Raw genomic sequence first — 27,427 nt, 5'->3', positions numbered from 1 at the left:
GTTTTTGTACCTCCGCCCTATATGCTGTCTCATGCCCACCTGTAATAAGAACCACCACAGTTGTATCATCTGCAAACTTGATTATCGCAGTGGATGGGTCAGATGATACACAATCGTAAGTGTATAAAGAGTACAGGTAGGGGCTAAGCACATAGATTTCTAAGGCCCAATAATACATTTCTTTCTCTTCCATCGCATTTGTAAACTTCTGTTGATGCAATTTGAATTCCTAACATGCTCACAAGTCTTGCAGCCAGTGCTAGGACCTTTGGGATGTATTTAATTATATCATTTACAAACATATCAGGAAACTGAACCACATGAAAAAAAAAACTAGATCTGTGATGGAAGCTAACTTGAAAACCAGCCACAACCAGGCAATGTCTTTGTCACAAAATCATAGCAAACCCCATCTTCATTATCTAGTTTGTTTATATTTGTTGCCCAGATTAATGCTCATAATACAATTTTAAAAAATAAAACAGGTACAATAAATACAAGGAACAGCAGAAATGAGCCATCTTAAAGATATATTGCTAAATGTACTTCTCCCTTTTAAGTGTTTCCAATCCTTTTTGCCTTTCGAATCACATTCCCCACTTCCCTTTATTGGGTTCTGTCCAGTTTTCATTTCATTTTGGCATTTTAGTTCTTCTTTAATGTTAACAATATCAGCAATGTATCTGAATGAATTGTCCATGCATAGAAAATGCTTTTGTAAACAGTTAAGATGTGATTAGTGTATTTTTGTTGGAATATATTTATAACTCATTGGACTTCTTGTTATTCTGCCAGAAAGATTCCTTCCTATACTGAATTTGACTTTAAACTGCCATCTTGGGGAAAAAATATTTTTTTTAAAAAAAACACTTGTGCTATTCTCAGCACAATTACTATTTTCAAACAGTACTTCATACACAATATTGTTTTCATTACCTTTAACACTATCTTTTCCTTTGTTTCTATTTGAAAGATGTAAATATACCAAGGATCTAGGAAATTCTGCTGCCTAACAACATCTCTATTTTCCTAGAAGCTTTTAAATAATCCATGGTCTTTAGAAAAAGTAGGTTTCAGTAGGCTTACGGGACTAAAATTTGACTTAAAGTTAAGATCAAAACCATTTTTGATGACAAATTATGTCATCATTGTTGAGGAGAACTTAAGTTTCAAAAAGACTAAGCATCATTTCTTGAGTTTTTCAAACCTTCAGGGATAGCAGATAGAAGAAAAATAATACCTAATCACAATAACTTTCTGAGCTGATGAATTTTATCCTTCATACATCAGCTCTATAATATCATTAATGCATTTATATTAGAAATTATTAAGTCTAATTCAAAGAAAGTACAATTAAATCACTTTAAGCCAGGAATACATTTTGGTTATTTAAAAACAGGGCTTTTTTCTCATAGAATGCTCAGAACTGCGTTCTGGCACCTTTTTTTTTTTGCAAAAAAAAAAAAAAAGCTCCCTCTATGTGGCTTTAGGAGTAGGCAATCTTGGCTCTATTTTATGACTCGTGGACATCAACTCCCAGAAATCCTGAGCCAGCCATGCTGAGAAGAAAGAGAGAGGTTTCCAAGCTGAGCCATGTTGGCTCAGGAATTCTGGGAGTTGAAGTCCTTGAGTCATAAAAGAGCCAAGGTTGCCTAGCCTGCACTAGAGGAGGATGTTAAAATTATTTACAAGGTTACTTCTTTAGGAACTAAACTTTTAGGCTCTAAAACAGCTAATTCAAAAAAGCCAACAGGAAAGAACCTCACATTTTTCATCTGCTTCTGTCTTTTGGAAGGTAAAATTAGATAACAAAATAATATATTGCCTATGTTAACTGCAATGAAATCAATAAAGGTAAAGGAAAGAAATGAGAAACATTTTTCTCAATGTAATATGTCTAATTTAGCTGATGCTAGAAAAAAATAGTATCTTTTGTACATACTCTTGAAAACTATTTTGAATCTAACCATATATTACAACTAAACCACTTTAAATTAAACAATTCTTAAGAATGAAATATTCTTAATTTGGACTTTACTTTTACTGTTTGGACTGTTGTGTGTTTTCAAAAATAGATTACTTAGAATCTAGTTATGTTGCACTTCAGTCTTTAAATAATTAACCTAGTATATACATAACAATATATGATGTTTACCATGGTGAGCTTAACATCAATAACAACATTTATTTAAAAGGCTAAAATAATTTCTGGTGGTATTATTTCTACATTAAAATTTTGTTTAGTCACAATCTATCACTTTTCACATTCTGGTCAAGCAGTGGTCATGTATCCTAGCAAAAGATGTTACATATGTGCATAAGTGTAGTCAGTAGCATATGCCTTTTTAAAAATATCAAAGATGCAAAGAAACAAAAATAAGTCCAAAATATCTGTATTACATCCAGAAATGCCAACTTTGCAACCAATATTTCTCATCCATAACTATGGCACCCTAAGGATACCTGCATACATGCAAATGCTTCTCTGGGATCAGTAACGCAGCAGGGATTGCTTTTTCCTTCCAGTAAAAGATTGCTGGGAAATACCAAACATGGCCTTGAGAATTCCAATGTTTGTTACAAATTTTTCTGGATGTGGTTGGAAAGAGGCTGTTTGGCACCAGAGACCACTGCCATGAGGAACACAGCTCTGGGTTGGGGTTCAGAGCAGCTCCACATGGAGGCTCAGCACAGGCCACGGTGTGGCAACTGCAGGGAGGGGAATCCCCATGGCAGCTGTGGGGAGGGGAATCCCCATGGCATGTGGCTCTAAGCCTCAGGGGCAGGGGTGCAAAGGACGGGCAGCAATGCCGTAGCAAGACACCGGCATCGCTCCCAGTGACAGCACCTCTGAGTTCCAGCACCTTTTTTTTTTTTTAAGAAAAAAGCACTGTTTAAAAAGCAAGCAAAAAGTTAGATCAGCAATTAGTTAACATCAGTATTTGCAGAAAGATCTGTATTCATTGGGTTTTTTTCAATGTCATTGGTTTAGGAAGCATAGCTAGCAATCAGTCTTTATAACTGACATTTACAGTTTTACAACACACATATTGTGGATCAGGCTACACTCTTCGTGCTTGGAGAACCATTGTAGTTATTTTAGATAGGAAAAACTGAGTTTCAGATCCAAAATAATCCATTGTCAGTTTTTGATTTCAGGATTTTATGCTATTATTATAATTGGAATTGGTTTTAATTCTGGTTTTATATATACTACTTGGTGTAAACTTGATTGTGATGGGATAGAACACAGGTGCCAAACTTGCCATGTCACATGATGTGTCGTGACCTATCATGACTTTTTTTGCATTGCCAGTGGCTTCCGTATGATGCAACCGGCCTGCAGGCCAGCAGTTTGACATCCCTGAGATAAAGGAGAGAGAAATGATAGAAAGATGAGAGAGAGAGAGACAGAGAGAGAGAGAGAGAGAGAGAGAGAGGGAGAGGGAGAGGGAGAGGGAGAGAGAGAGATTTGGATACTGGATTCTGGATTCTGGATTTTGGATTTTGGATTTGGATTTGGATTTTGGCTTTGGCTTTGGATTTTAGATTTGGATTTTCTTAATCAAATTGCTTTCACTTTCTTCTTTTTGTGTTGCTGTGAAAGTATATTTTTAGAAGTGATTAAGTAGCTGAAAATGATGTTAGAATGTGCCTTATTATAATGTTTATGTATAGCCTATCTTTGTACTTTAAAACGGAATGATCTGGGAAAAGATATAAAAGAACGTATGTTTCAAATAAACTAACTGTACTTAGTGATTCACTGCACCAGCCAGAGCCAAAGCTGAATGCCTGAAGCCTCTTTCCATGTTCCATCTTAAAATGCTGTCCATGTAGACTTCATGACCTCAGCAGTGAGGTAGGCTTGATTTCCTCTTTCCTGTTCCAGAGCATCTGTACAGAAGCATCTTTCAGTTCTGGCAACTTTTAAAGAAGGCAACATCAGTCTCAATGAGCTGCATTGCACTTCACAGTGCAGGATGACTTGGAGCGGCAAACAAAAGCTTCCTTTTCATAAGTCTCTCTCTCTGTGTGTATATATATATATATGTGTGTGTGTGTGTGTGTGTGTGTGTGTGTGTGTGTGTGTGTGTCACACTTTTTTCCCTTTTGTTCAATTGCATCTGATTCTCAAAGACTCACTGGATAAATCCCTGCAGTTTTCTTGCAAGGTTTTTCAGAAGTAGTTTGTCTTTGCTTGCTTCCTAAGGCTGAGACAAAATGTTTGGCCAAAGTCACCCAGCTGACTTTCTGCCTAAGGTGGACCTAGAACTCACAGTTTCCCACTTTCTAACCCAATTCCTTAGCCACTACACCAAACTAGCTCTCTACTCAGACTCTAACTAATGGTGAATCTCAACCATAGTCACTGAATTCCAGCTATTTTGATAAACTATAATTTAAAATTGGCATCTTTCCAATAACCAAGTAAATATGAAAAGCTGAAAATCTAAGGTAATTAGTAAGTCTGATGGCTGGTGGAATTAGTATAGCCACGTAGTTTAGTATGCTATAAACCTGGCTTTGTCATGGAGCTTTAGCCTTAATAACACATATTAAATGTTTAACATTAGGTTTAACCATACTGTGTTTGGTATACTTATTATGTATTTCAATCTGCAGTCTTTCTGGGAGTGAAATTAACTTTAATGAGGAATATTTATAGGTCAAGGTTGAAATGAGAGGTCTCTGAGCTTGATTGTTTTCTTGCAGATGTTTCATTACCCAAACTAGGTAACATCATCAGTGCTAGTAAGGAGTGGGATTTGTTCTCAGTTTATATTCTAGTGGGTTACCCTGTCTGTATTGGTAGGAGTGGTCTTGAAGTTCTCTGGTTAGGCTGTTTGCTGTTTGCTTGATTGGGATATTGTTTGCTTCTTGACTGTTGATCTGATGTTAATCTTGGACTTAATCTATGCTCACTTTGCTAGGTAACTTTGCTAACATAGGTGAATAACAGTATGCCCTTTACATAGCTCAAGGAATCAAGACAATGATTAGGTGCAGTTCTGCAAAAGTGTCTCTTTACAGAAAATAGATGCAGAGCTCTCAAAGTTGATATGAGGCAGCAACATAGAGAACATCTAAGGATTTTATTTTCCTTCAAATGCAAGGCTTTAGTTAAGGAAAAGCATGCTGCTCTGCTCAAGGCAGTGTATAAAACCAGAGGATAATATGGATTTACAGGTTTAGTTCAGGTACCTGAATTAAAATGAAATGCCTTAGGTTCAGATGTTTAGGTAATCCTCATCTGCCATTATACTTTGCCCACATTCAGTTGTTTCACTATGAACAGAAAATAAAGCCCAGTTATGCAAATACCCCCTGACTACAGTGCACACTAAAAGAACACTGAATTTCATTATTCAATCCTTTTCTCAAAGAAGCTGACATTCTAATTCTAAAGATTCAAACTAGTGTTAGCCATGTGTGATACAGATTCTTCATGAGGAACACTGAATAAGAAAACATAGCAACAAATAACTTGATGCATTAAAATAATGTTATGGTTTGTATATTTTTCATATACAGCTCTACAATGCAGAAGAAGAAAAAATGAATACATTTTCTAAAATACAAGATCACATGTGCTATTTCAGATGTCCCAGACAGCATGACTAGCAACATATTTTTTGCACTTTCTTTTTCCTCCTGTAGCCTAACAATACTGGATACCAACTTTCACATCTGCAGTGTGTCACCCAAATTACTGTTAAAATGATTCCAATTAAAATATATAGATTTTTGTTGTTACAGTAAGCGTATCAAATGGAGCAGTATCCAAAATTAGATTGGAGTCGCTTTGTCTGGTTAAAATATGACTTTAAATTTATGATAGTGATGTCTTCCATATGACAAGAGAAAAGCTATGAATAAAGACAGAGCTGAATGCTATTATGTCTTTTGCTCACACCAATGGAAAAAAATAATTTCCTTGGAAATTTTTCCAACAAAAACAAAGATCTCATGGACAAGTAAGGTTGAAATTTCATGCATAATCATTGTATTCCTTCTGCAAATATCACCGATCAGAATAAAATAAAAAAGGTTATGCTTTGAATTTAATATCAGACCAAAATCTATGCATTTTTATTCAGTAATATATCACATTAAGTCCCACTGAAAACAATGGGATTTATTGCTGAAAATAATAAAAGTTACACATTACATATAGCTACTAACAATGATAAAAAGGGACAGCACATAAAATATTAATCTTTGGTTTATCATTCTACAGTATACTGTCCCCTATATTTATGCTATTCAATGTATTTTTTTCTAATTTTATTAGTACAAAACAATTGTGTACATTGATTCCTAACTGTAACATAACAATTGTCCATAACAAAATGGACAATGTAGAATTGTTTAAAATACCTTAATCTGAAATGAATTAAATGTATATGTTGCAGTTAGTTATTTGTTATATATTTGGAAATTCAGAATGTGGTATATTGTTTTTTACCTCAGTATTTAGTTAGTTTATAAAAACCTTTTTCCTTCTATTGCAAAGTATTGTAGTCAAGAAACAAAGTAATTCTCTTTCTTAAAGCCTCTTGTTCAATTTACTATCTATTTTCTATTAACTATTAGATTATTTTTCCTCTTTTCATAAACCTGCCTGCTCATTTGGCATTCCACTTCCAATGTAAGTAAGAATGAGAAACAAAGAGAAGCATTTGGTAACTAGTGACCAGAGTGAGTGAACAGGTGGACAAATGAAAACAGAGAAGTTTCATTAGAAGACAATTATATCCATTACTAAGAGTCAAGATGAGTTTGGCAATGGTGTGAGTATGCCAGGATTATAAATTATCTAAAAGTATAATACAGAAGGTTAACTTTCAGGACAAATAGTTCCTAAATAAGAAGTAAAACTGGTATATTTGTACCCTGTTGGGTTTAAACTATAAACTATTGTAAATTGTTTCTATCCTCTTGAAATTAAGGAACTGTTTAGACCAGACATGTCAAACACAAGGCCTGGGGGCCAGATGAGGCCCGCGAAGTGGTTTCATGCGGCCCGCGAAGCCATCCTGGAAACAGTGAGGGAACGGCCCCCACTGCCTTGGCCCTGACCCAGAGACCCTCCTCCTGCCAGAGACCCTCAGATCTGTCCCACTCCTGCCCAGGCCCCCATAGGCACCCTTGATGCGAACGATGTAGAGCTGGCCACGCCCACCCAGTAGGCCATACACGCTCTAGCCATGCCCACCCAGTAGGCCACACCCACCCAGGCCACACCCACCCAGCCCCTTGAGGGCAACCACAATGCTGATGCGACCCTCAATGAAATTGAGTTTGACACCCCTGGTTTAGACAGCTAGAATCAATTCAACTGAAAGAGAAAAGAACCGTCTAAAGCAGGGCTTTTCAACCTTATCACAGATTGTACCACTTTTAGGACATGACAATATTTGAGTACCACCAGTGCTTAGCAAGGTGCTTAGCCTCTGTAAAAACTGTACAAAAATTCTTATGGTAACCCAATCAAGCTGCCAGCAGATCCAGAACTAAATAAACCCACCTCCTGTCCAACATGCTGGATTTTCATTTCATCAGCACTGATTGTATTCTCTGGAGAAAACGAACCAGGGGACCTTTTCTTTCAGCAACAGCTACTGCTACTTCTTCTCTGTCCGTGTTCCCTGCCTGTCTGCTGAGTTCTCCTTCTCTTTCCCTGTTGTCTTTTTCCCCTTTCCTGCCCAAATCACCTCTTTTTATAGCCTCTCCTATGCTCCCCACCTTTTTTCTTCAGTTCACCTTCAGCTCTGCGCTGCTTCTGGAAGTGCCAATCAGCTGGAGCCAATCAGCTGGTGCCCTGTTGGCTCCTGGGGTTTCTGCCAAGCCCAGACAGTCCTGCAGCTGCAGCTGCTTCTCCCTAAGGCTTGGCTCACTTCTGCTCATTCCCCTCCCCTGCTACACTTGGCTAGTAGTCACATACCACCTGCCACGTGGCAAAGTACCACAGGTGGAACGTGTACCACCAGTTGAAAAGACCTGGTCTAAAGAGCCCTGGTGATGCAGTGGTTAGAGTGCAATATTGCAGGCAAATGCAGCTCACAACCTGGAGTTCAATTCTGATGGGGCTCAAGGTTTACTCAGCTTTCCATTCTTCTGAAGTCAGTAAAGTAAGTACCCAGTTTGTTGAGGGCAATATGCAAATAATGCTTTACATTGTAAACCTCCCAGGGAGTGCTGCAAAGCACTTTGGGGAAGTATATAAGCCTAAATGCTATTGCTATTTTATGCTGGGCATAAAAAAAAGATGTCCACAGAAGAAAAATACAGTCCTTAAGCATCCACCCATTTATCATTAGGAAGCTATCAATGATATTTTATCCATGAATCCATGAATTTCAATTAAAGTTCTGTGAATAACATATTTCTCTAAGGCAGTCTGTAATTGCTGCCCCCCAGTGCCTTATCAACAACAAGAAGAACATGCTAGAGATGCTAAAAATGGGATGCAAATTGTCTAATATGGCCAGGTCCAAGAAGGGCTTTTGACAAGTGAGATAGCATTACCTTTGGTATCCAGTCAACTGCACATTGACTGCAGTCTTTAATGGCCAAGAAGAACATCCTTTTTTAGCAGGAATCTTGAACAATTCCTCCATATGATAGTATGCTGTTGCAATAAGGATAGAGAAGCATTGTTGTTTTGTTACCTTGTTTTCCTAGTATAGACTTAAAGAAGAGCTCTTGTCCAGCTTGAATCAAATTTATTTTTGATATTGCTTGTCCTGGTTCATCTTCTGGAGGTTTCACTAAAACATGATGATTGGCACACAGAGAAATGCCACTTGTGTCAGGTCATCTCCTGATTTCAGAAGTCCAGTAGGTGTTGATGAAACTGCTTACCAGAAATAGCAATAGCACTTATATACCACTTCCTAGTGCTTTACAGCCCTCTCTAAGCAGTTTACAGAGTCAGCATATTGCTCTGAACAATCTGGGTCCTCATTTTACTGACCTCAGCAGGCTAGGTGCCTCTCCATTACAACTTGTCAGATGGAAGGCTGAGTCAACCTTGAACTGGTCTGGATTGAATTCCTGGCAGTGGGGAAAGTTGGCCTGTAGCATTGCGCTGACCCTCTGGAATGAGCTGCCTCCGGAGCTGTGAATGGCCCCCGACCATCAGTCCTTTCGCCTTGACCTGAAGACATGGATGTTTCAACAATCGGGCCTGGACTGACTATGGTTTTAAATTTGGTTTTATGGGGTTAAATTACTTTGTATTGAACATATCTACTGTTTAATTCTTTTTTAAATTTTGTATTTTCATGTTCTTTTTTTAGTTATTATTGTTGTGAGCCGCCCTGAGTCCTTAGGGAGAAGGGTGGCATATAAATATAATCAATCAATCAATCAATGCATTCTAATCACTGCACAACCATGGAAATTTAAGAAAATCTCTTTGGTACCCTCCAAAATCCTTCTGTATCCTCAAAATGGGATCAACAATTTTAAATTGGCCTTGATAGTTTAATTCTAATACTTTCCACATCCAGATCATATACTGTACCAACTGCTGCAAGGCAAAATCAAGTTCTAACCTATGCTCAGACTAACTGGACAAGAACATATTATGAATTCTTGACTTTTTCTGACCCTACGCTAAGATCATAGAGACTGGAATATTTCAGATTAAAAGGCAAAAGGTTTTCAATATCAGCTTATTGGCAGCCCAGAAGCTCAGTAAGATTTTGTTGAGCAGCAGGGCAATCAATACATGAACAAGATCTCATTTGTCTCTACATTCAAACTTCACATCAAGGCATTCACACCCCATCACTTTAAGAGCAGCATCACTGGTCACAGGAAAGTAAATATTTGAAGATCATAGCCCCCAATATTGTCTCAGTATACAGCAGTTATGGACAAGACAAACTTCATACTGGGATCACTATGAAATAGATTCAAATGATATTAAATTCAACAAAACTATGTTGTTGTGTGCATCTGGAATAATAGGGTCACTACAATTGAATGGGAAAAGTTCAGAAAAGCAATACCAAAATGAGAAATATTGTTTTATGGGAAAAGGTAAGAAGATTTTGATTATTTTGCTTGGAAAAAATGAACAGGAGGTGGATTCATGTCTGAGGTGTATAAAATCATGTACTGATATTTGTATAATCATATTTGTAAAACATTTCAACAGAATCTTTCCCTCTTCCTTTAATTCTGTATGCCTCTATCAAATTTCTTCCATAATTATTCTTTGATTAGTACCCTAAATTAGCTGTAAATTATCTAGTAATTACTCTGAATTTAAACATATTCTTGATTTCCTGTTCTTGTTATTTTTCTTTATTTATTGGTTTTTCTGTTTTAGGCATCTTTTATGCTTTTTTCTTGCTTAAGACTGAAGTCAATTCTGATCCACTGAAATTCATTTACTCTTAAAACATTTAATTTAGCATTCTTCATTCCAACTTTCATAAAAAATCACATTTGAAGGTTACATCTTTGATCTCTGTTTACATATAACTGCTTCAAATGTCCAAAATATTTCTCAGTTCGAATAGTTAATTAGTTGTCTGCATATAGGCAGGAGGTTGGACAACTGGCCCTGAGTGCAGGTGGAACAATCTGGAGCCGAACATGATTAAAACTGTAGAGATGAGAGTGGATTTTAGGAGAGACCTTCTATCCTTCCATCTCTTACTCTGTTTCAGAGTCAGTATCACCAGTAGAGTCCTTCAAGTTTTTCAGTTCTTCCTGTGTCAATTTAGAAGGTTCAGATGGCCCCAGGAGCTGTTGATACATTTCTAGAGGAATGATTGATTCTGTATTTTGTACTTCTATAATGTCTGATTTGGTACAACAACTAAGCAGGACAAGTACAGGCTCCAATGGATAGTTACGGCTGCAGAAAAAAAAACAATTGCAACCAGCCTGCCTTCCATAGAAGACCTGCATACTGCATGCATCAGAAGGAGAGCTGAGAAAATAACTTCAGATGCCTCACATCCAGGACATAAACTGTTTCGTCTCCTCCCCTCAGGATGCTGCAACAAGGCATTACATGCCAAAACAACTAGAGACAGGGATAGTTTTATCACTTGTGCCATCACTCTGCTGAACACCTAATTCTCATACTACTGTCTAAAGTCTATTTTTATTTTCACCCATGTTTTATGGCTGTAGTATTATTATACTTCTCATCTTCTCTATTACCCCCTCTTATTGCTGTTATTGTTGTTGTTATTATTTATCATCATCATCATCAGAATATTGCTTTGCATGTACACTGAGATCTGCACTAGACACAAATTCCTTCTGTATCTAATTTAATTTAATTTAATTTAATAATATTTCTATACCGCCCTTCTCCCTGAGGACTCAGGGCGGTTCACAGGGCAAAAGTAGAATACAAAATACAAACATTAAAAAGAAATTAAATGATTGCCCAAGTTTAAAACAATTGATATACAATTATAAAACCCCAAAGATAAAATTAAGACTACAAAAAATAAAAAACCCCACCAATCCCCATCAGGCTAGGCCGGCTTGTACAAACAAAAATGTCTTGAGATCGCGACAAAAGGAGCGAAGATCGGGCGCCATCCGAAGCTCTACCGGTAACTGATTCCACAGCTCCGGAGCGCCCACAGAGAAGGATCTCCCCCTGGGGGCCACCAATCGACATTCTCTGATCGGTGGCACCTTGAGGAGGCCCTCTCTGTGGGAACGCACAGGGCGCAGGGAGCTTGATGCCGGCAGCAGATGTTCCCTGAGGTACTCCGGCCCCATGCCATGGAGAGCTTTGAACACCATTACTAGTACCTTGAATCTCACCCGGAAGGCAACTGGTAACCAATGCAGCTCACGGAGCAAAGGTGTAACGTGGGAGTATCGGGAGACTCCCAACACAACTCTCGCGGCTGCATTCTGTACCAGTAGGAGCTTCCGGGTGGTCCTCAAGGGCAGCCCCATGTAGAGAGCGTTGCAGTAGTCCAGACAAGAGGCCACAAGCGCATGAGTGACCGTGCATAAATCATCCCGGCTAAGATAGGGCCGCAACTGGCGCACCAGGCGAACCTGGGCGAAAGCCCCCCTAGTCACAGCTCCTATATGGTCTTCCAAGGTGAGCCGTGAATCTAGGAGTACTCCCAAGTTGCAAGCCCTATCTACGGGGGGTAATAGTTCACCCCCCATAGCAAGAGGTGGAATATCCGAATAAACCCGGGATGAAGGTATGCAAAGCCACTCAGTCTTGTCGGGGTTGAGTTGAAGTCTGTTCCTCCCCATCCAGACCCGAACCGCCTCCAGGCAACGGGACATCACGTTGAGGGCATCACTGGGGTGGTTTGGGGTCGAAAGGAAAAGTTGGGTATCATCAGCATACTGATGATACCCAACTCCAAAACCACGAATGATCTCACCCAGCGGTTTCATGTAGATGTTGAACAGGAGAGGCGAGAGGACCGACCCCTGAGGAACTCCACAAACGAGAGACCTCGCGGTCGACCTCTGCCCTCCTGCCAACACCGACTGCAAACGTCCCTGGAGATAGGAGGAGAACCACTGTAAGACCGTGCCTCCCACTCCCAATCCCCTGAGACCCCACAGCAAGATACCATGGTCGATGGTATCGAAAGCCGCTGAGAGGTCTAATAGGACTAGAACAGAGGAATGTCCCCTGTCCTGAGCCCTCCAGAGATCATTCACCAGCGCGACCAATGCCGTCTCCATGCTGTACCCGGGCCTGAAACCCGATTGGTACAGGTCTAGATAATCCGCTTCATCCAGGACCAGAGGGAGCTGATGTGCCACCACACTCTCAACAACCTTCGCAAGAAAGCGAAGGTTGGAGACAGGACGGAAGTTATTCAATACAGCTGGGTCCAAGGCAGGCTTCTTGAGGAGGGGCCTCACCACCGCCGCTTTCAAGACGGCGGGGAAGCTACCCTCGTTCAAAGAAGCCAATATAACTGCCTGGAACCAGCTGCGTGTCCTCTCCCGGGCTGCATAAACCAGCCAGGAAGGGCACGGGTCCAATAAACATGTGGTGGTACTCAGCCTCCCCATGATCCTGTCCACTTCCTCCGGAGTCACAGAATCAAACTCATCCCAGGTGGTATCGACAAGACCGCCCGTGTCCTGATCGCCAGACTCTGCCCAGTCAGAGTCCAGACCGGTCCGAATCTGAGCGATTTTGTCCGACAGATGCTGGTTAAACTCCTCGGCACGACCCTGCAAGGGGTCCTCCCTCACCTCCTCATTTAGGAGGGAGCGAGTCACCCTGAACAGGGCGGCCGGGCGATTATCTGCGGACGCGATAAGGGTGGCGAAGTGGTTAGACCTCGCCTCCCTTATTGCAGTGAGATAAGACCTAATGTGGGCTCTTAGTCGCAATCGGTTGGATTCGGATCGGCTGGATCTCCAACCGCTCTCTAGGCCCCATCTCCGACGCTTCATCTCCCGGAGCTCCGCAGAGAACCATGGAGCTCGATGGGATCTGCACCGGGTCAGGGGCCGCAGGGGTACAACTCGGTCAAGAGCCTCAGTGGCCATCCTTTCCCAGGCTTCCACTAAGGCATCTGCTGAGCTGTGAGCAAGGGAGGCAGGTGGAGACCCCAGCGCCGCCTGGAACCTCTGGGGATCCATTAAGCGTCTGGGGCGGTACCATTTAATTGGTTCCATACACCCACGGCGGGGGGTGGCAAAACGGAAGACCAGCCGCAGGAGATGATGATTGGTCCATGACAGGGGCATAATAATTGGAGAGCCCCCACCAAGATCATCTAACCACCGTCCAGATAAGAAAACTAAGTCAATGGTGTGGCCTCCCTCATGAGTCGGTCCCAAAATTACTTGCGTCAGGTCCATGGCCGTCATGGAAGCCATGAACTCCCGAGCCAACTCAGATGATCCTCCCAGCGATGGTAGATTGAAGTCCCCCAAAACTATAAGTTTCGGGAACTCAATCACCAGCCCAGAGAGGACATCGAGCAGCTCAGGCAGGGCTGCTGCTGCGTGACTAGGCGAAATGTACACCAGCAGCAAGCCCAACTGCACACCAGGGCCGCATCTCAGAAAGAGAGACTCACACCCGACTATCTGGGGAACGGTGGCCTCCCGCGGACACAAGGTCTCCCTCATAACAACAGCCACACCCCCACCCCTACCCTGAGGCCGAGGCCGGTGCAGCACCCGGAAACCTGGTGGGCAAAGGTCAACCAGAGGAATCCCGCCCTCTGGGCCCAACCAAGTCTCCGTGATGCAAGCCAGGTCCGCCGGCCTAATCACATTTGGCCAAATAAAGTATTCTCTTCTCTTCTCTTCTCTTCTCTTCTCTTCTCTTCTCTTCTCTTCTCTTCTCTTCTCTTCTCTTCTCTTCTCTTCTCTTCTCTTCTCTTCTCTTCTCTTCTCTTCTCTTCCCTTCCCTTTCATTCCATTCCATTCCATTCCATTCCATTCTAATATTTAGCCAATTTGAGCCTTCTGGTTCAATTCTTATCAAAGTATAAACACACACACACACACACACACACACACACAAAGAATAAACACAGAGAGAGAGAGAGAAAGAAAGATTTTATTAAAGTTTCAAAGACATTTAAAGAGATTAAAAAGAGATTAGCAATGCAGCAGATGTAGGAACAGGTGAAAAAAGGTTTCCTCTTGTTTACCTTCCCTGCATAGTGAAAGTAAAGTTAAGAGAAAACAACTAGCTAAAATGACAAGGTGAAAAAGGCAGAGATGAGAGGTCAGCTGTATTAAATCAAGCTTAATACCAGTGAACATCACTTATATCGTTATATGCTATTTATTTATTCTGCAAGATTATTGGAAAGATGTTATAGGGCAGAGGTTATATACTGAACTCTTAGTCAGTGTTAACTTTCAGAAAGTCACATTTCAAACTGAGGAAAATGATACATTGAGACAGAGCTCAGAGGCTTCTGGGTTGACAATCAGTCTCCTCTTTTAATATCCATGAGAGTGCAGTTGCTTTATCTTCAAATGTGTCTTATTCATTACACCAGGGGTTGGCAATTAATTTTCCCAAGGGACCACACAAACTGAGAGTGTTGTGGAGGTGAACCAATAGGTCCGCTGCTGTCACCATGGGCTGCAGAAGGACAGCAAAAGAGCTGGGCCATGGGCCGCTGAATGCCTAGGCCTGCATTACACTATGATACCATTCCCTTAAGCTAAATCCATGAGAATTGAAACTGGTTATTTTTGAGTATGTGGAGCTTGGATTTACGGTTGGTTCATATTATCTGATTTCATATTATTTCATTACATCTGTGAAATAATCAGGTTCAGGAGAACCCATTAGTTTGGTCTTGGTCTCTATCCAGTTTGTTGATACAGTAGGATTAGGCTTGAAAAAGCTGGTGAAACGGTAATGATTTAATAATCACCCACATGGACAACTTGTCCATTATGAAAAAGACTGGGCTCTAACCTTTTCCCTTGAATTTTAATTTTTTTAAAAAAATGTTTTATTGATTTTCTAATTTTACATTTAAGTATTTAAAAAGCAGCGTGGCAGCCGAGTTAATCAATAATTCAATGATATACAAGTATCTTTAGTACAAGTCTCAAACTACCACATTAGATATTTCCTTTCTTTTCCCCTTGGTATTTACTGTCTCATGTTTAAACTAATATGATTCTTATTACCGGTATATCAATTAAATAAAAATAACATTCTTACATTTATCAATAATTTTTAGCTTATATGTATCCTGGTTATTTTAACATTCAGTCTTTAGAGACAATGTCCTAATTAATTTTTTCACAATTTTTAGTTTTCTATTAATATTTAAATTTAACATTTGATATTTATAATTTCCAAGTTTTAACCAAGTTCTCTTTATCACAATTCATCACAAAGTCTCATATTGAGGATACACGTCTTATCTATTTGAATATATTCTATTTCTCACCATCTTACATCATCTAATTAATAATACAGTATAACATTCTTATTTTCTATTAATTTCCAAATGTCTTAAATTTAGTAACTAAAGTTTCTCTTGTTTCAACATTAAATACTTCCTCTCTTTTTCTCTTAATATCTATCTCATTTTAAGCTAGTACAGTTCTTATTATATCAGCTATGTAATATGTAATATGTTTATTACATTTATCAATAATTTTTAGCTTATATATATCTTAATTACTTTTACTTTCAACAAATCAATATTCAAATTTAACTTTTAATATTTATACTTCCAGGTTTTAAATAACCAAAGTTTTCTTTATGTCAATTCATAACACATTCTAGTATTCAAAATACACATCATGTCTATTTGAGTATATTCTGTTTTAATCCTCACTAATAAGTCAAAACCCCAATTTTCTTCAGCCTTATTCTAGCTTTCTTTTTCCAACTCGCTTTCCATATCCATGCTTTTAAGTCATCAAATAGATCTGCATTATTATATATATTGTTTGAGATTAAAGAAGCCATCCAGTTGAATTTTTTGTGGAAGGGCTAACAAATCGTCTCTCTATTTTTCCATCTTGATGTAGTTGTCCTGAAATGTTTATCTTCCCTTCAGTTTGTTCTTCTTCTTGATCCTCAGATTTCTTCTTATATAAAAAGTCTTTTCCATTTTCAGTGTTTTCTGGGTTTTCTGTTAACTGTGTTTGTTGATCAGTTGAATCTTCTATCATAGTATTTGATTGCTCCACTTGTTCTACTATATTCTGTGTAGTTGATTCTTTAGTTATAATCAAAGTTTGGTTTCATATATCTAGGCTGACATCTTGTTCTTTTCTGTAGCTTCTTATTTCATCAGTAGCTGTAAGAATGCTTTCATAAATTGCTTTCAACATAAAGAGAATCTATTCCTGATCTTCATCCATGTTCTCTTAGTGGTGTGTTAAATTAAAAACTTTGCAATCAGAGAATGAAAATAATTTTGTCACTGAGTATAGAACACAGCTGGCTTCTCACAGCTGATATCTGCCAAGGTTGCAGTCTGGGCTTCAAGCCAAGTCTCTTTTAGGCAATAACAAGTTGTAATATCAAGTTTAGCCACAAGATGTCACCCATACTGTTTAAGAGAAATCCAGTTAAAATCAGATTATTCTTTCACCATTTTAAACTCCCCTGGATAGTCCATCGCCATTGTTTTTAGAGGGTGGGATAGAATTTCCCTTGCCTCTCTCCACAGGGGGGAAATGCTTTGGGCAGCTTATACAGGTAGAAAAAAATAGTTAGGATTGAAGAGAGGTTCAGATCTCACCCAGTCTCATCTGCATTGCTTTATAGGTGCCTGGTGGTAAGTTTGACTTCAGCTGTCTGCAGCCTAGTGATGGGCCATATTTCCATGGCCAGTCTTTCATCTGCCAGTTTGGAGGGCTGTCTCGGATTGAACAGAAGGGCTACCGCCCTCCCGCAATCAAGAGGGGGTCCCCTTCTTGTTTGTTGCCCCTACTTTCAACCCTTTCCAGGGTCTCCCAGCAGTGCAAAATCAGACGTGGAAGACAGAGCTCACCCTCCAGTGGCCACAGAGGCCATGGTGGCAAACGAAGTCTTCCCTTGAATTTTAATTTTCTAATTACTAGATTGTTGTTGGTTTTTCTCTTTAGCTTTTGGATGAATTTGGCTGCACTTTGAGGGCACTGAGAAAGATAAACAATTCAATTTATTGTCTGATGATCAAATAAATGTATTTACATAAATTAATCCAAGTCAATGATGTATGGAACTTTACAGACTTGAATAAACAAGACTTTATGCACTGAAAAACTATTTTTGTTTGTTTCTTTAAAAATGGGATGGTGGCATTTTTTGGTTAATTTGGGAGGGGACAAGAGGGGAGGTGGAAAAATCTTTTTAGAATAATATTTCCATTTTATAGGAAAAAAGTAATATTATACACATGGTTATTATTGATTATGAAATTCCATGATGCAATAATATGCTTATTTGCCTTTCGTTGTGGTGGTGGTTGATATTTAAATGAAATATAATAAAGCATTGTGTGAACCTGATTATATATGTATAATATAATGAAACCTTCTATAGGACCTGAACTGTGAGGTGAGAAGCAAATAAATTTGATAAATTAACATATATGGACATCAGTCTATAGCTGTCAAACCCAAGCCCAGAGATGAGGCCACACGATCCAATGGAATCAATCCTTTATTTGCTTAGACTAATACAAGCATCCCCAACCTGTGGGCCACAGCCCAGGAGTGGGCTGTGGCTAGCGCTGCAGTGTGGGGTGCAAAAACAGGACACCACGCTGCAGGGCACGAAAATGGGGCACTGCCATATCACAGGGTACAAAAAGGGGCCACCACCGTACCTCAGGGCATGAAAACGGATGCCGCTGCTCCTCAGGGCACAAAAACATGATGCCACTATGTTGCGAAGTGCAGAAACAGGATGCCACAGTGCCTTGGGGCATGAAAATGGGCTGCCTCCACTCCTTGGGGTACAAAAACAGGCTTCTGCCATGCTATCAGGCATAAAAATGGGATGCCACCACATTGCGGGGTGCAAGTACGGGATGTCACCATGCTTCAGGTGTGAAAACAGAACACCGCCTCGCCAGAAAGGGTGAAAACAGGGCCCTGCACCACGCAAGAATGGGGCAGGGCTAGTGAGTATCATGCAGGTGCTAGCGACACCCTGTTTGCATCACACACATGCTGATGGCTCTGTGCACAGATGTGTTCATGCATGTTGTAAAATGCTTCCCCCTTCCTTTCCCTCCAGTCTGCCAACTGAGAAACGTTGGTGACCTCTGGACTAATGGACAGAAACTTGACAAACTAAAGCTATAACTTCCAAAAACTATATATATTCTGAAACATTCTAGGGGGTGGGTGCTCTGAACCTCTTCCCCTCTCCCCATCCAACTCAGGACTATGCTTAATTGGGCTCTCTTTCTGGAAGAGCTATATGTTGCCAAAAGTCTCTCCCTCTGCTCCTGCAGGTACTCATCCCATCTCAAAAGGTGACTGATGTTACATCTTGTGACTGACCCATAAAACTGCAACAACCAAAATTTAGAAAAGATCACTTATTTATATGTTCACTGTGTTCCTTCACCACAATGAGTTTGGCTCAGAAAGCAGATCATTTGTTTTATTATTATTATTATTATTATTATTGAATCAAATGGGTTGGTCATGCTGGAAATCAGCCTAGATTCTCCTTTTATCTCTCTTCATCATCATCTAGCAATCTCACACAGCTACAGTTTGAGCAAGTTATTTCTGGATGATGATGGTGGTGGTGGTGATTAGCTGGTTCACATTTTGTGCTACGTCATGGCTTGTTTTAACAGGAATATTTTTTTTAAACAAAGAAAACTGATTGTTTTCTGCTTTTAGCTTGTCTTCATTCTAATCTGTAATGGGCCTTATAAAAAAAATGGTTTGCAATGTTTTACACCCACGCCATGAAGCAAGGACACTTAGAAACACTAAATATAAGCTTGTTATGCAGTTTCATCAAAATGTCTCTGTCCTAACCTTTATATTTTCTACAACTGTGCTCCAGAGACCTGTTTACACACATATGGTGGCTGATAACAAATTATACGGTGGTTTTATGATGTATACCAATAAGGGAGTTAAGCAACTTTACTCTAGAGACCAAAAAATGAAGGAATGTCACTGGGAAATAAAGGGTATTCATTACTGATTATTATCATATCACCACAGTTTTCATGGAAATAAATTGTTAGTAGGAAAAAGGAAATTAAAAAATACAAAACAAACAGGAGTATGTTCTAACAATAAACAGATACTAAAGAATCCTGTTAGAAAGGGTGTTTTAGAGTATGAAGCCAGGCTGAATTTGTCCTATTTCTCATACATCCTGTGGAGAGTTCCTTTTCAAAGCCCATTCTTTCAGAAAAAGGGACAAGATGCAGAAAGGTATTTTTAAAAGGTATTTGAGTAGGAATGGAGAGAAGGGAGATATATTGTCTTGGGAGACAGAATCTCAGTCCGCTTTGTTTCTCTCTGTTTTCCTTCTGACAAAAATGGAAGAGACAAGGGAAGCCACCTCAGTTGGAAGCCATTGCTTCAAGAGGAGTTTTCAAACCCAATTTATCCCCAAGATTTTCCAATGGGAAAAGAAATAGAAATACAGTTTGTGTTTGTTTTCAAAGAATATATAGTGCATATGTGTTTGTAAATTGTGCAAGAGAATTACATAAGATGAAGAGGGAGAGAGAAAGGGGGGAGGGAGGGAGGGAGGGAGGGAGGGAGGGAGGAAGGAAGGAAGGAAGGAAGGAAGGAAGGAAGGAAGGAAGGAAGGAAGGAAGGAAGGAAGGAAGGAAGGAGAATGTGTATCCATTAGAGCAGGACTTTTCAACCTGTGGTACGCGTACCACCAGTGGTACTTTAGCACTTGGCAGGTGGCAAGCAACCCTAGTGAAGTGTAGTGGGGGAGGGAACCAGCTAAAGCAGCGCTGCACAGATCTGGAGGAGATCAGCTGGACCTGCAGAGCTTGGCAGAAGCCCCAGGATCGGCGCACGTGGTGACATGGTAATTGGAGCTTCTGGCACACCTGGAAGAGAAAAGGATGAGGAGAGTGGATAGAAGAGAAGGTATAAAAGGGGCAGCTTTTGGCGGGAGAGGGAAAGAAAGAGCAAGAAGAGAAGAAGCTTTTCTTACCAAAGCAGTGAGGAGAGGCAGAGTGAGAGGCCTGTTTTCAGAGGAAGGGTGAGTGAGTGAGCAGCCTGTTTAGCGAGTGGTGTGTTTTTTGGGGAAAGGTGAATGAGCAAACGGCCTGTTTAGTGAACGGTGTGTTTTTGGGTGAAGGATGAATGTGCGAGCAGCTTGTTTAGTGAGTGGCATGTTTTCAGGGGAAGGGAACGTGAGCAAGCGGCCTGTTTAGCAAGCGGCCTGTTTTTGGGGGAAGGGCACATGGGTGAGCAGTGTGTTTAGCAAGCGGCCTGTTTTGGGAGGAAGAGCGAGCAAGTGAGCTGGGCAGGAGCCCAGGACGACACGTGTAGCTACAGCTGATCAGCGCTTCTGCTGAGCCCCAAAGAAGTGCCGATCAACTGGAGCCCAGCATTGATCCTGGCACTTCCTCTGAGCCCCCAAAGAAGCACAAATCAGCTGCAGCCCAGCACTGATCCTGGCCCTTCCGCTAAGCCCCAGAGAAGCGCAGATCAGCTGCCAGGGCTCAGCAGAAGTGCCAGGATCAGGGAAGGAAGGAAGGAAGGAAGGAAGGAAGGAAGGAAGGAAGGAAGGAAGGAAGTGGGAAGGAGAAGGAGAAGGAGGGAAAGAAGGATCAGTGTGTGCAGCTACAGCTTCCGCTGAGCCCCAAAAAGTGCAGATCAGCTGGAGGAAGGAAGGAAGGAAGGAAGGAAGGAAGGAAGGAAGGAAGGAAGGAAGGAAGGAAGGAAGGAGATGGGAATGAGAGGGAGGGATGCAGGGTGGGAGGGAAAAAGGAAGAAAGGAAAACCCTCCCCCATGGTAACCACAATGCTAATGTGATCCTCAATGAAATTGAGTTTGACACTCCTCATATAAAAGGTTGTTAAGTGAATCTGGTTTCCCCATTGACTTTGCTTGTCAAAAGGTTGCAAAGGGGATCACATGACCTTTAGACACCGCAGCAATCATAAATATGAATCAGTTGCCAAGCATCCAAATGTAAATCACACGACCCTGGGAATGCTGAAACGGTCATAAGTGTGAAAAATGGTCATGTCACTTTTTACAGTGCTGTTGTAACTTCGAACAGTTACTAAGCAAACTGTTGTAAGTCAAGGACTACCTGTACTTTATCAATTTTTTGACCCCTTGCTAGGCAACTAGTGGTACTTGGATATTGCCATATCCTAAAAGTGGTACAATGGGTGAAAAGGTTGGAAAGACCTGCATTAGAGCACATGGATGTGTGCAAAAACAGCAAGGATCTATCATTGATGAAAATAAAATTGGGAAAATTCATGGATCCAAAATACCCTTGATTACAGACCAGACTTGACATCTGTATAGTCTGTAAAGCAGATTAGAAACAGGTAATATTTTAAAGAGAAACAAAGTTTGTCCAAAGTTATAAATTTTGAAGTTAAGATTGGAGAAGTGGCAAAAGAAAGACAGTTGTTTTATCTGCTGGACAATAAATTTTGGGGAAATCTATGAGTTAAGAAAACTTAAAATCAAACGTATATACAAGTTAACACAGAACTAGATTACTTTCCTCTTTTTATAGTAGCTTTGGTTTATGCAATCTCTCTTCTACTAATATAAATATTATTTTGTGTTTGTCCAAAATTGCTGACATATACAGTACTTATAGTGCGTCAGCAATGTTAGAGGGCATTCGTATAGCTCTCCATTTAGAATTAAGATACATTCACTGTATTGCACTCTTAGATACATGTAGTGTGTATAGCAATATGGAATGCATCTATCAATTTGTCTAGACAGATTACTGATAGTAAATATTTGTATCATTGCTTAAAATAAATCCTGTAATGTCTGCAAGTAGTCATTTATTTACTGGAATGATCTAAAATAGTGCTTGTTAGTTCAGCTACTTTACTTGAATGCAATAAATTTCAGGTATTTCTCATTTCTGTTTATAGCGTAGGGAGCAGGTTAAAACATGATGACTTGTTAGGTAGGTATGCAGCATATCAGCACAGAGCTGATTATGAAGATTTTTTTTTCCTCCCCAAATCCACCACAAACATATTTTTAAAAAATAACTATTTATTGAGGAAGTCATTTAAAAAAAAATTCAAATCTGAAACCCCAGTGGAAATGCAAATGTTACAACAAAGAACTGGATGATGCCCCTGTCTAAAGTACTCCAGGAATGATCCCAGTAGGCAGTTTAAATAGGGTTTTTTTTAAAAAAAAATATTCTGCTGCCACAAGGAGCTATATATCTGCAGTAAAGCATAAATAAATAATAGTAATAATAATGAGCAGTATTAAGAAGAGGAGAAAAAGAGGCTATCCAGCTAGCTAACATGTGAAGTACCCCTTCTTCAAAACAATTCAGCATTTTTGTCCACCTACTCCAAAGGTTTCTCCCTTACTTTCAAGAACCAAAATCTGAGTCCAAAATTAGAACAAATCGAAAGAAATCTAATGGTAAAAGTAAAGATTTGCTCTGTCCAGTCATGTCCAACTCTAGGGAGTGGTGTTCATCTCCGTTTCTTAGCTGAGGGAGCCAGCATTGTCCAAAGACATTTCCATGGCCATGTGGCTATCATGAATATATGCCGAGGTGCACAGGACACCGTTAGCTTCTCACTGAACTGGTACCTATTTATCTACTTGCATTTGCATGCTTTTGAACTACTAAGTGGGCAGGACTGGAGCAAGTAACAGGAACTCATCATGTTGCCTAGTGCTCAGATCTCAAACCCGGGCCATCAGACTTTCCAGATGACATGCTCAGCATCTTTAACCATTGCACCCTCAAGATTCACATATGGAAAAACAATTCAAAAGCAGTAAGTGGTTGCATTTGTCAACCAAGATCAATACAGATGAACTAAGGTACCAAGGTCTTTTAGGAAGCCACATTTTAGGGGAAAAAGTCAAACCGAAAAAAATGCAAATATTTTTTTGTGGAAGTATGGGTGCCAAATGCATGGTTCATCTAGGGCAGAGGTTACCATTAACTATGTAGACTTGTGATGGTGAACCTATGGCACGCGTGCTACAGGTGGCATGCAGAGCCATCTTGGTCAGCACATATGCCATTGCCACAGATAGAGGGACACCGGGCCGGGCTGCTCCCCTCTCCCTCCCCTGTGAATAGCCAAGAGATCTGGGTGGGGTTAGGCTATAAAAGGACCACATTTGGGCAGGAGCAGCATTTGGTGCAGACAGCGAGCGAGCATGCATGAGCCAACAGTGGTAAGTTTCAGCGGCCAGCCACACTGGGGAGGAGGATGAGGGGCAGCCTGGTGTCTGAAGCTGCCTCGGCTGGCCGCTGACCTCAGCAGGCCCCAATGAGGCAGCATTTATTCACCAGCTGCCCAGCCTCATGGGATGGTGGCAATGGGAGTGGCAATTGTGACAGTGGCGAAGCAAAGCACATAGTGGAGTGGGGATGGCCTGGTGTTTGAAGCTGCCTCGGCTGGCCACTGACCTCAGCAGGCCCCAACGAGGCAGCATTCACTCACTGCCTACCCAGCCTCGTGGGGCGGTGGCAATGGTGGCAGAGGGGGTGGGTTTGGAGTTTGAAGCTGCCTTGGCTGGTTGCTTGGCCTCCGCAGGCCCCAACAAGGCAGCATTCACTCACCGGCTCCCCAGCCTCATGGCAGCAGCGAGGGGTAGGCATGGGCCACAGTGTGAAAAATGGTCTTTTTTTAAGTGCCTTTGTAACTTCAAACAGTCACTAAGCGAACTGTTGTAAGACGAGGACTACTGTACTTTTTCACTTTTTTTCCTTTTTTTGGCGGGGGGAGGAGTCATCAAGGTTTTGACACCTTGCTAGGCAACTGGAAAAGCCCTGAGTTAGAGTACCCAGATTGCAGCTGCTTTCTTGCAGATATGTGAAATGGTGTGGGACCCACAGTTTTTGCAAAGTTAAGTGAAGAAGTTGGTTACAGCTTATTAGGAAAGATAAAATAGACAACCAAGAATGCTTTATTGACCATTCTTCATCCAGATTTTATATCAGTTGCATCTGCTAATATAGGCGTTCTGCTTCAGATTTCTCTGCTATTTTCAGTATCTGGTAAAGTGAATGAGTGCTTTTCCAACAACCTGTAAAATCCAATACACTGCTTTCATTGTTTAATTCCCTCCTCCTAGACTGTTGATTCAGGGAATATCCATTTATTTAGGGTTAACTACGTAATAGTGTTAGTTATTTAAGGATATTCATTTTTTTAAAAAAAATTGTGTTTTTGTAGACTCCAATGACTACAGCAAAAAAATCAAAAACAGATAGTAGACGATCATTCCAAGAGTCACTTGGAGTGATTGGACGCAGTGGGAAAGCGTTACGTGTTCTATGCAATGAAAGTATTGTGTGTCGCACATCAAGTGTCAGACGGCACTTTGAAACCAACCACAAAAATGTTGCCCAACTTGCTGATGCTGAAAGAAAAGAGTTTCTTGACAGGAAATTGAGGAACTATCATTCCCAGCATCTTAGTTTTTCCAACTATCTTTCCAGAACAAATCATCTGACAGCTGCCAGTTTTAAAATTTCACTGTGCATAGTAAAATTTGGTAAGCCCCTTGTATTATATGTAAGATCGTTATATGTTATCGTTACGAGTTAAACAGTTATGATTATTCGTGAGGTAAACTCCATGACAGCCGAACACGCGGGAGTTTTGACAGCTGTCAAAACCTCCCCAGCGAAGGCACAGGCGCAGCCAGTTGACAGCTCGCAGCTGTCAACACAACGCGGAACCACCCAGCCACGTGGACGAAGGAGCTGTCAAAAACAGCTGACAGCGGATTGGCCCTGGAAACCCGGGGGAGAAGAACGGCCGCTGATTGGAATAGCCGGCTGGCAGCCGGCTATAAAAGTACGAACCTCTAACACCTGTTTGTCCTATGCTTAATAAACCTGTTAATGTTAGCCTGCTGTCTCTGAGTGGTCTGTCAGCCACTTCACCCCTCTCTGATGGGGATATTATCAAAATAGCCATGTTGTCTAGGAGTGATTCTCTTTTTCATGATTTCCCAAACAAGGATAAAATTATTCAATGCATCTCTGAGACACCACTTAGCAGTAATACTGTGAAAGATCGAGTACAGCGCATGGCAAGTGATGTTAGTCAGCAGCTCACCACTGACTTACAAAAGGCAGCCTTTTTTACTCCATGTGCTTGGATGAAAGCACAAATATAAATAATCATGCAAGGCTAGCAGTAATTTTGTGTTATGCTGTGGTGACATCATGAGAAAAAAGCTGGTGAAACTGTTGTCTTTGCCTGAAAGAACACAAGGTGTAGATATCTACAATGCTGTGAAGGAAGTTTTTTTGTCACAAGACATAAGACCAGAAAAGGTGATTTCAGTTACAAGTGATGGAGCACCTTCTATGGTGGGGGTAAGATCTGGTTTCATACAGTTGTTTGTTAAAGAATCAAAACATCAAGTCATTCAGTTCCATTGTATTATACACCAGGAAGCTTTTTGTGCCAGGGAAAGCAACAAAAAAATTGACAATGTCCTCAAAGATGTCACAAAAAAAGTGAATTACATCATGGCTTGTGCTCTGAATTGTCAACAGTTTCAAGTACTTCTTGAGGAAATCAGGCAATATAATTGTTTATTTATGTATAATAATGTCCAGTGGCTTAGCAGAGAACGGGTCCTGGAGAAATTTGTAGCCTGCAGACAATCCTACAAGTCATCAGGAAATCTACAAGGAATTTTCTAGCATTGTAACAGCTGCAAAGATGAATTTTAGCAACAGATTTTTATTCCATAAGATGGTGACAACCCTGTGTTTTCTTACTTGTCCAGATAAAGCCAAATTTGAACAACTTGCTTACACTGGTTAGATTTAGGAAATCTGTAAATGAAGCTACTGGAATTTCAAGAAAACTCTATCTGGAAAAATAAATTCTGTGACCTGCATGAAACTCTTGAGAAGATAGAAAGGATGACAAAGGACAGCACAGTTAGTACTGAAAATAAAATCCTCAAAGTGTGGAATTCTCTGCCAAATAATTTTAAGTCAATGAAAGCACTTGGAATTGCTTTCCTTACTTTGTTTGGATCATCTTATGTTTGTGAGCAGCTGTTTCCAGCTTTGAATTAAATCAAATCTGACACCAGAAGCAGACTAACAGATGACCTGAGTGCTGCATGTGTTGCTCTCAAACTTACAAAATATGAGCCAAGGTTAGATAAATTATCAGCTGGCCTACAGCAGGCAAAAATCACATTAATTTTTCAAAAGCATGCCAAATGCAAACTTTTACTTTTCAATAAAAAGTTGTTTGTATCATTGAAAGTTCTGTTATTGTGTTTTGGGGAGGTGGAGTGAGTGGAGGATTTTTAATTTTTGCCTCACTTTGCTCTTTTAAAGAGAATGCACCCCAGTGCACCCCTGCATAGCCAGAAGCCTTGCACCATTGCCGTTCTCCTGCCCCGCTCCCCCAGCCTCTTTCTTTCCCTTCCTTTGAAACAAACAACCCCCTCCCAATCCTCCCGCTCCTTCCTTCTGAATTAAAATGAGAGAAAGCCAAGTTTTTTTTCTTTTGTGGTCTTCACATATTTAAACTGCAGCTAGAAGGAAGTGGGGAAGAAAACCATTGCGAGACACTCTCCTGTTTTAACTTTTTTTCCTTGTTGCGTTTTGGAGTTTTCATCCTGCTTTTGTGAGGTGGCAGCATTTGGGAGGGGGTGTAGCTGCCCCCTTCTCCCCCCAATCCATCAGCTGAGCAAAATGCCCACCTGCCTGTGCTCTTCCCTCTGTCCAAGGCTTTCATTGCTGCGAGCATTTCTGTTGAGAGATTGTTAGGGGGGGGT

This window comes from Vipera ursinii (genome assembly GCF_947247035.1).
Source record: "Vipera ursinii genome assembly, chromosome: 7".
Taxonomy (NCBI): Eukaryota; Metazoa; Chordata; class Lepidosauria; order Squamata; family Viperidae; genus Vipera; species Vipera ursinii.
This window is presented reverse-complemented; position numbering follows the sequence as displayed.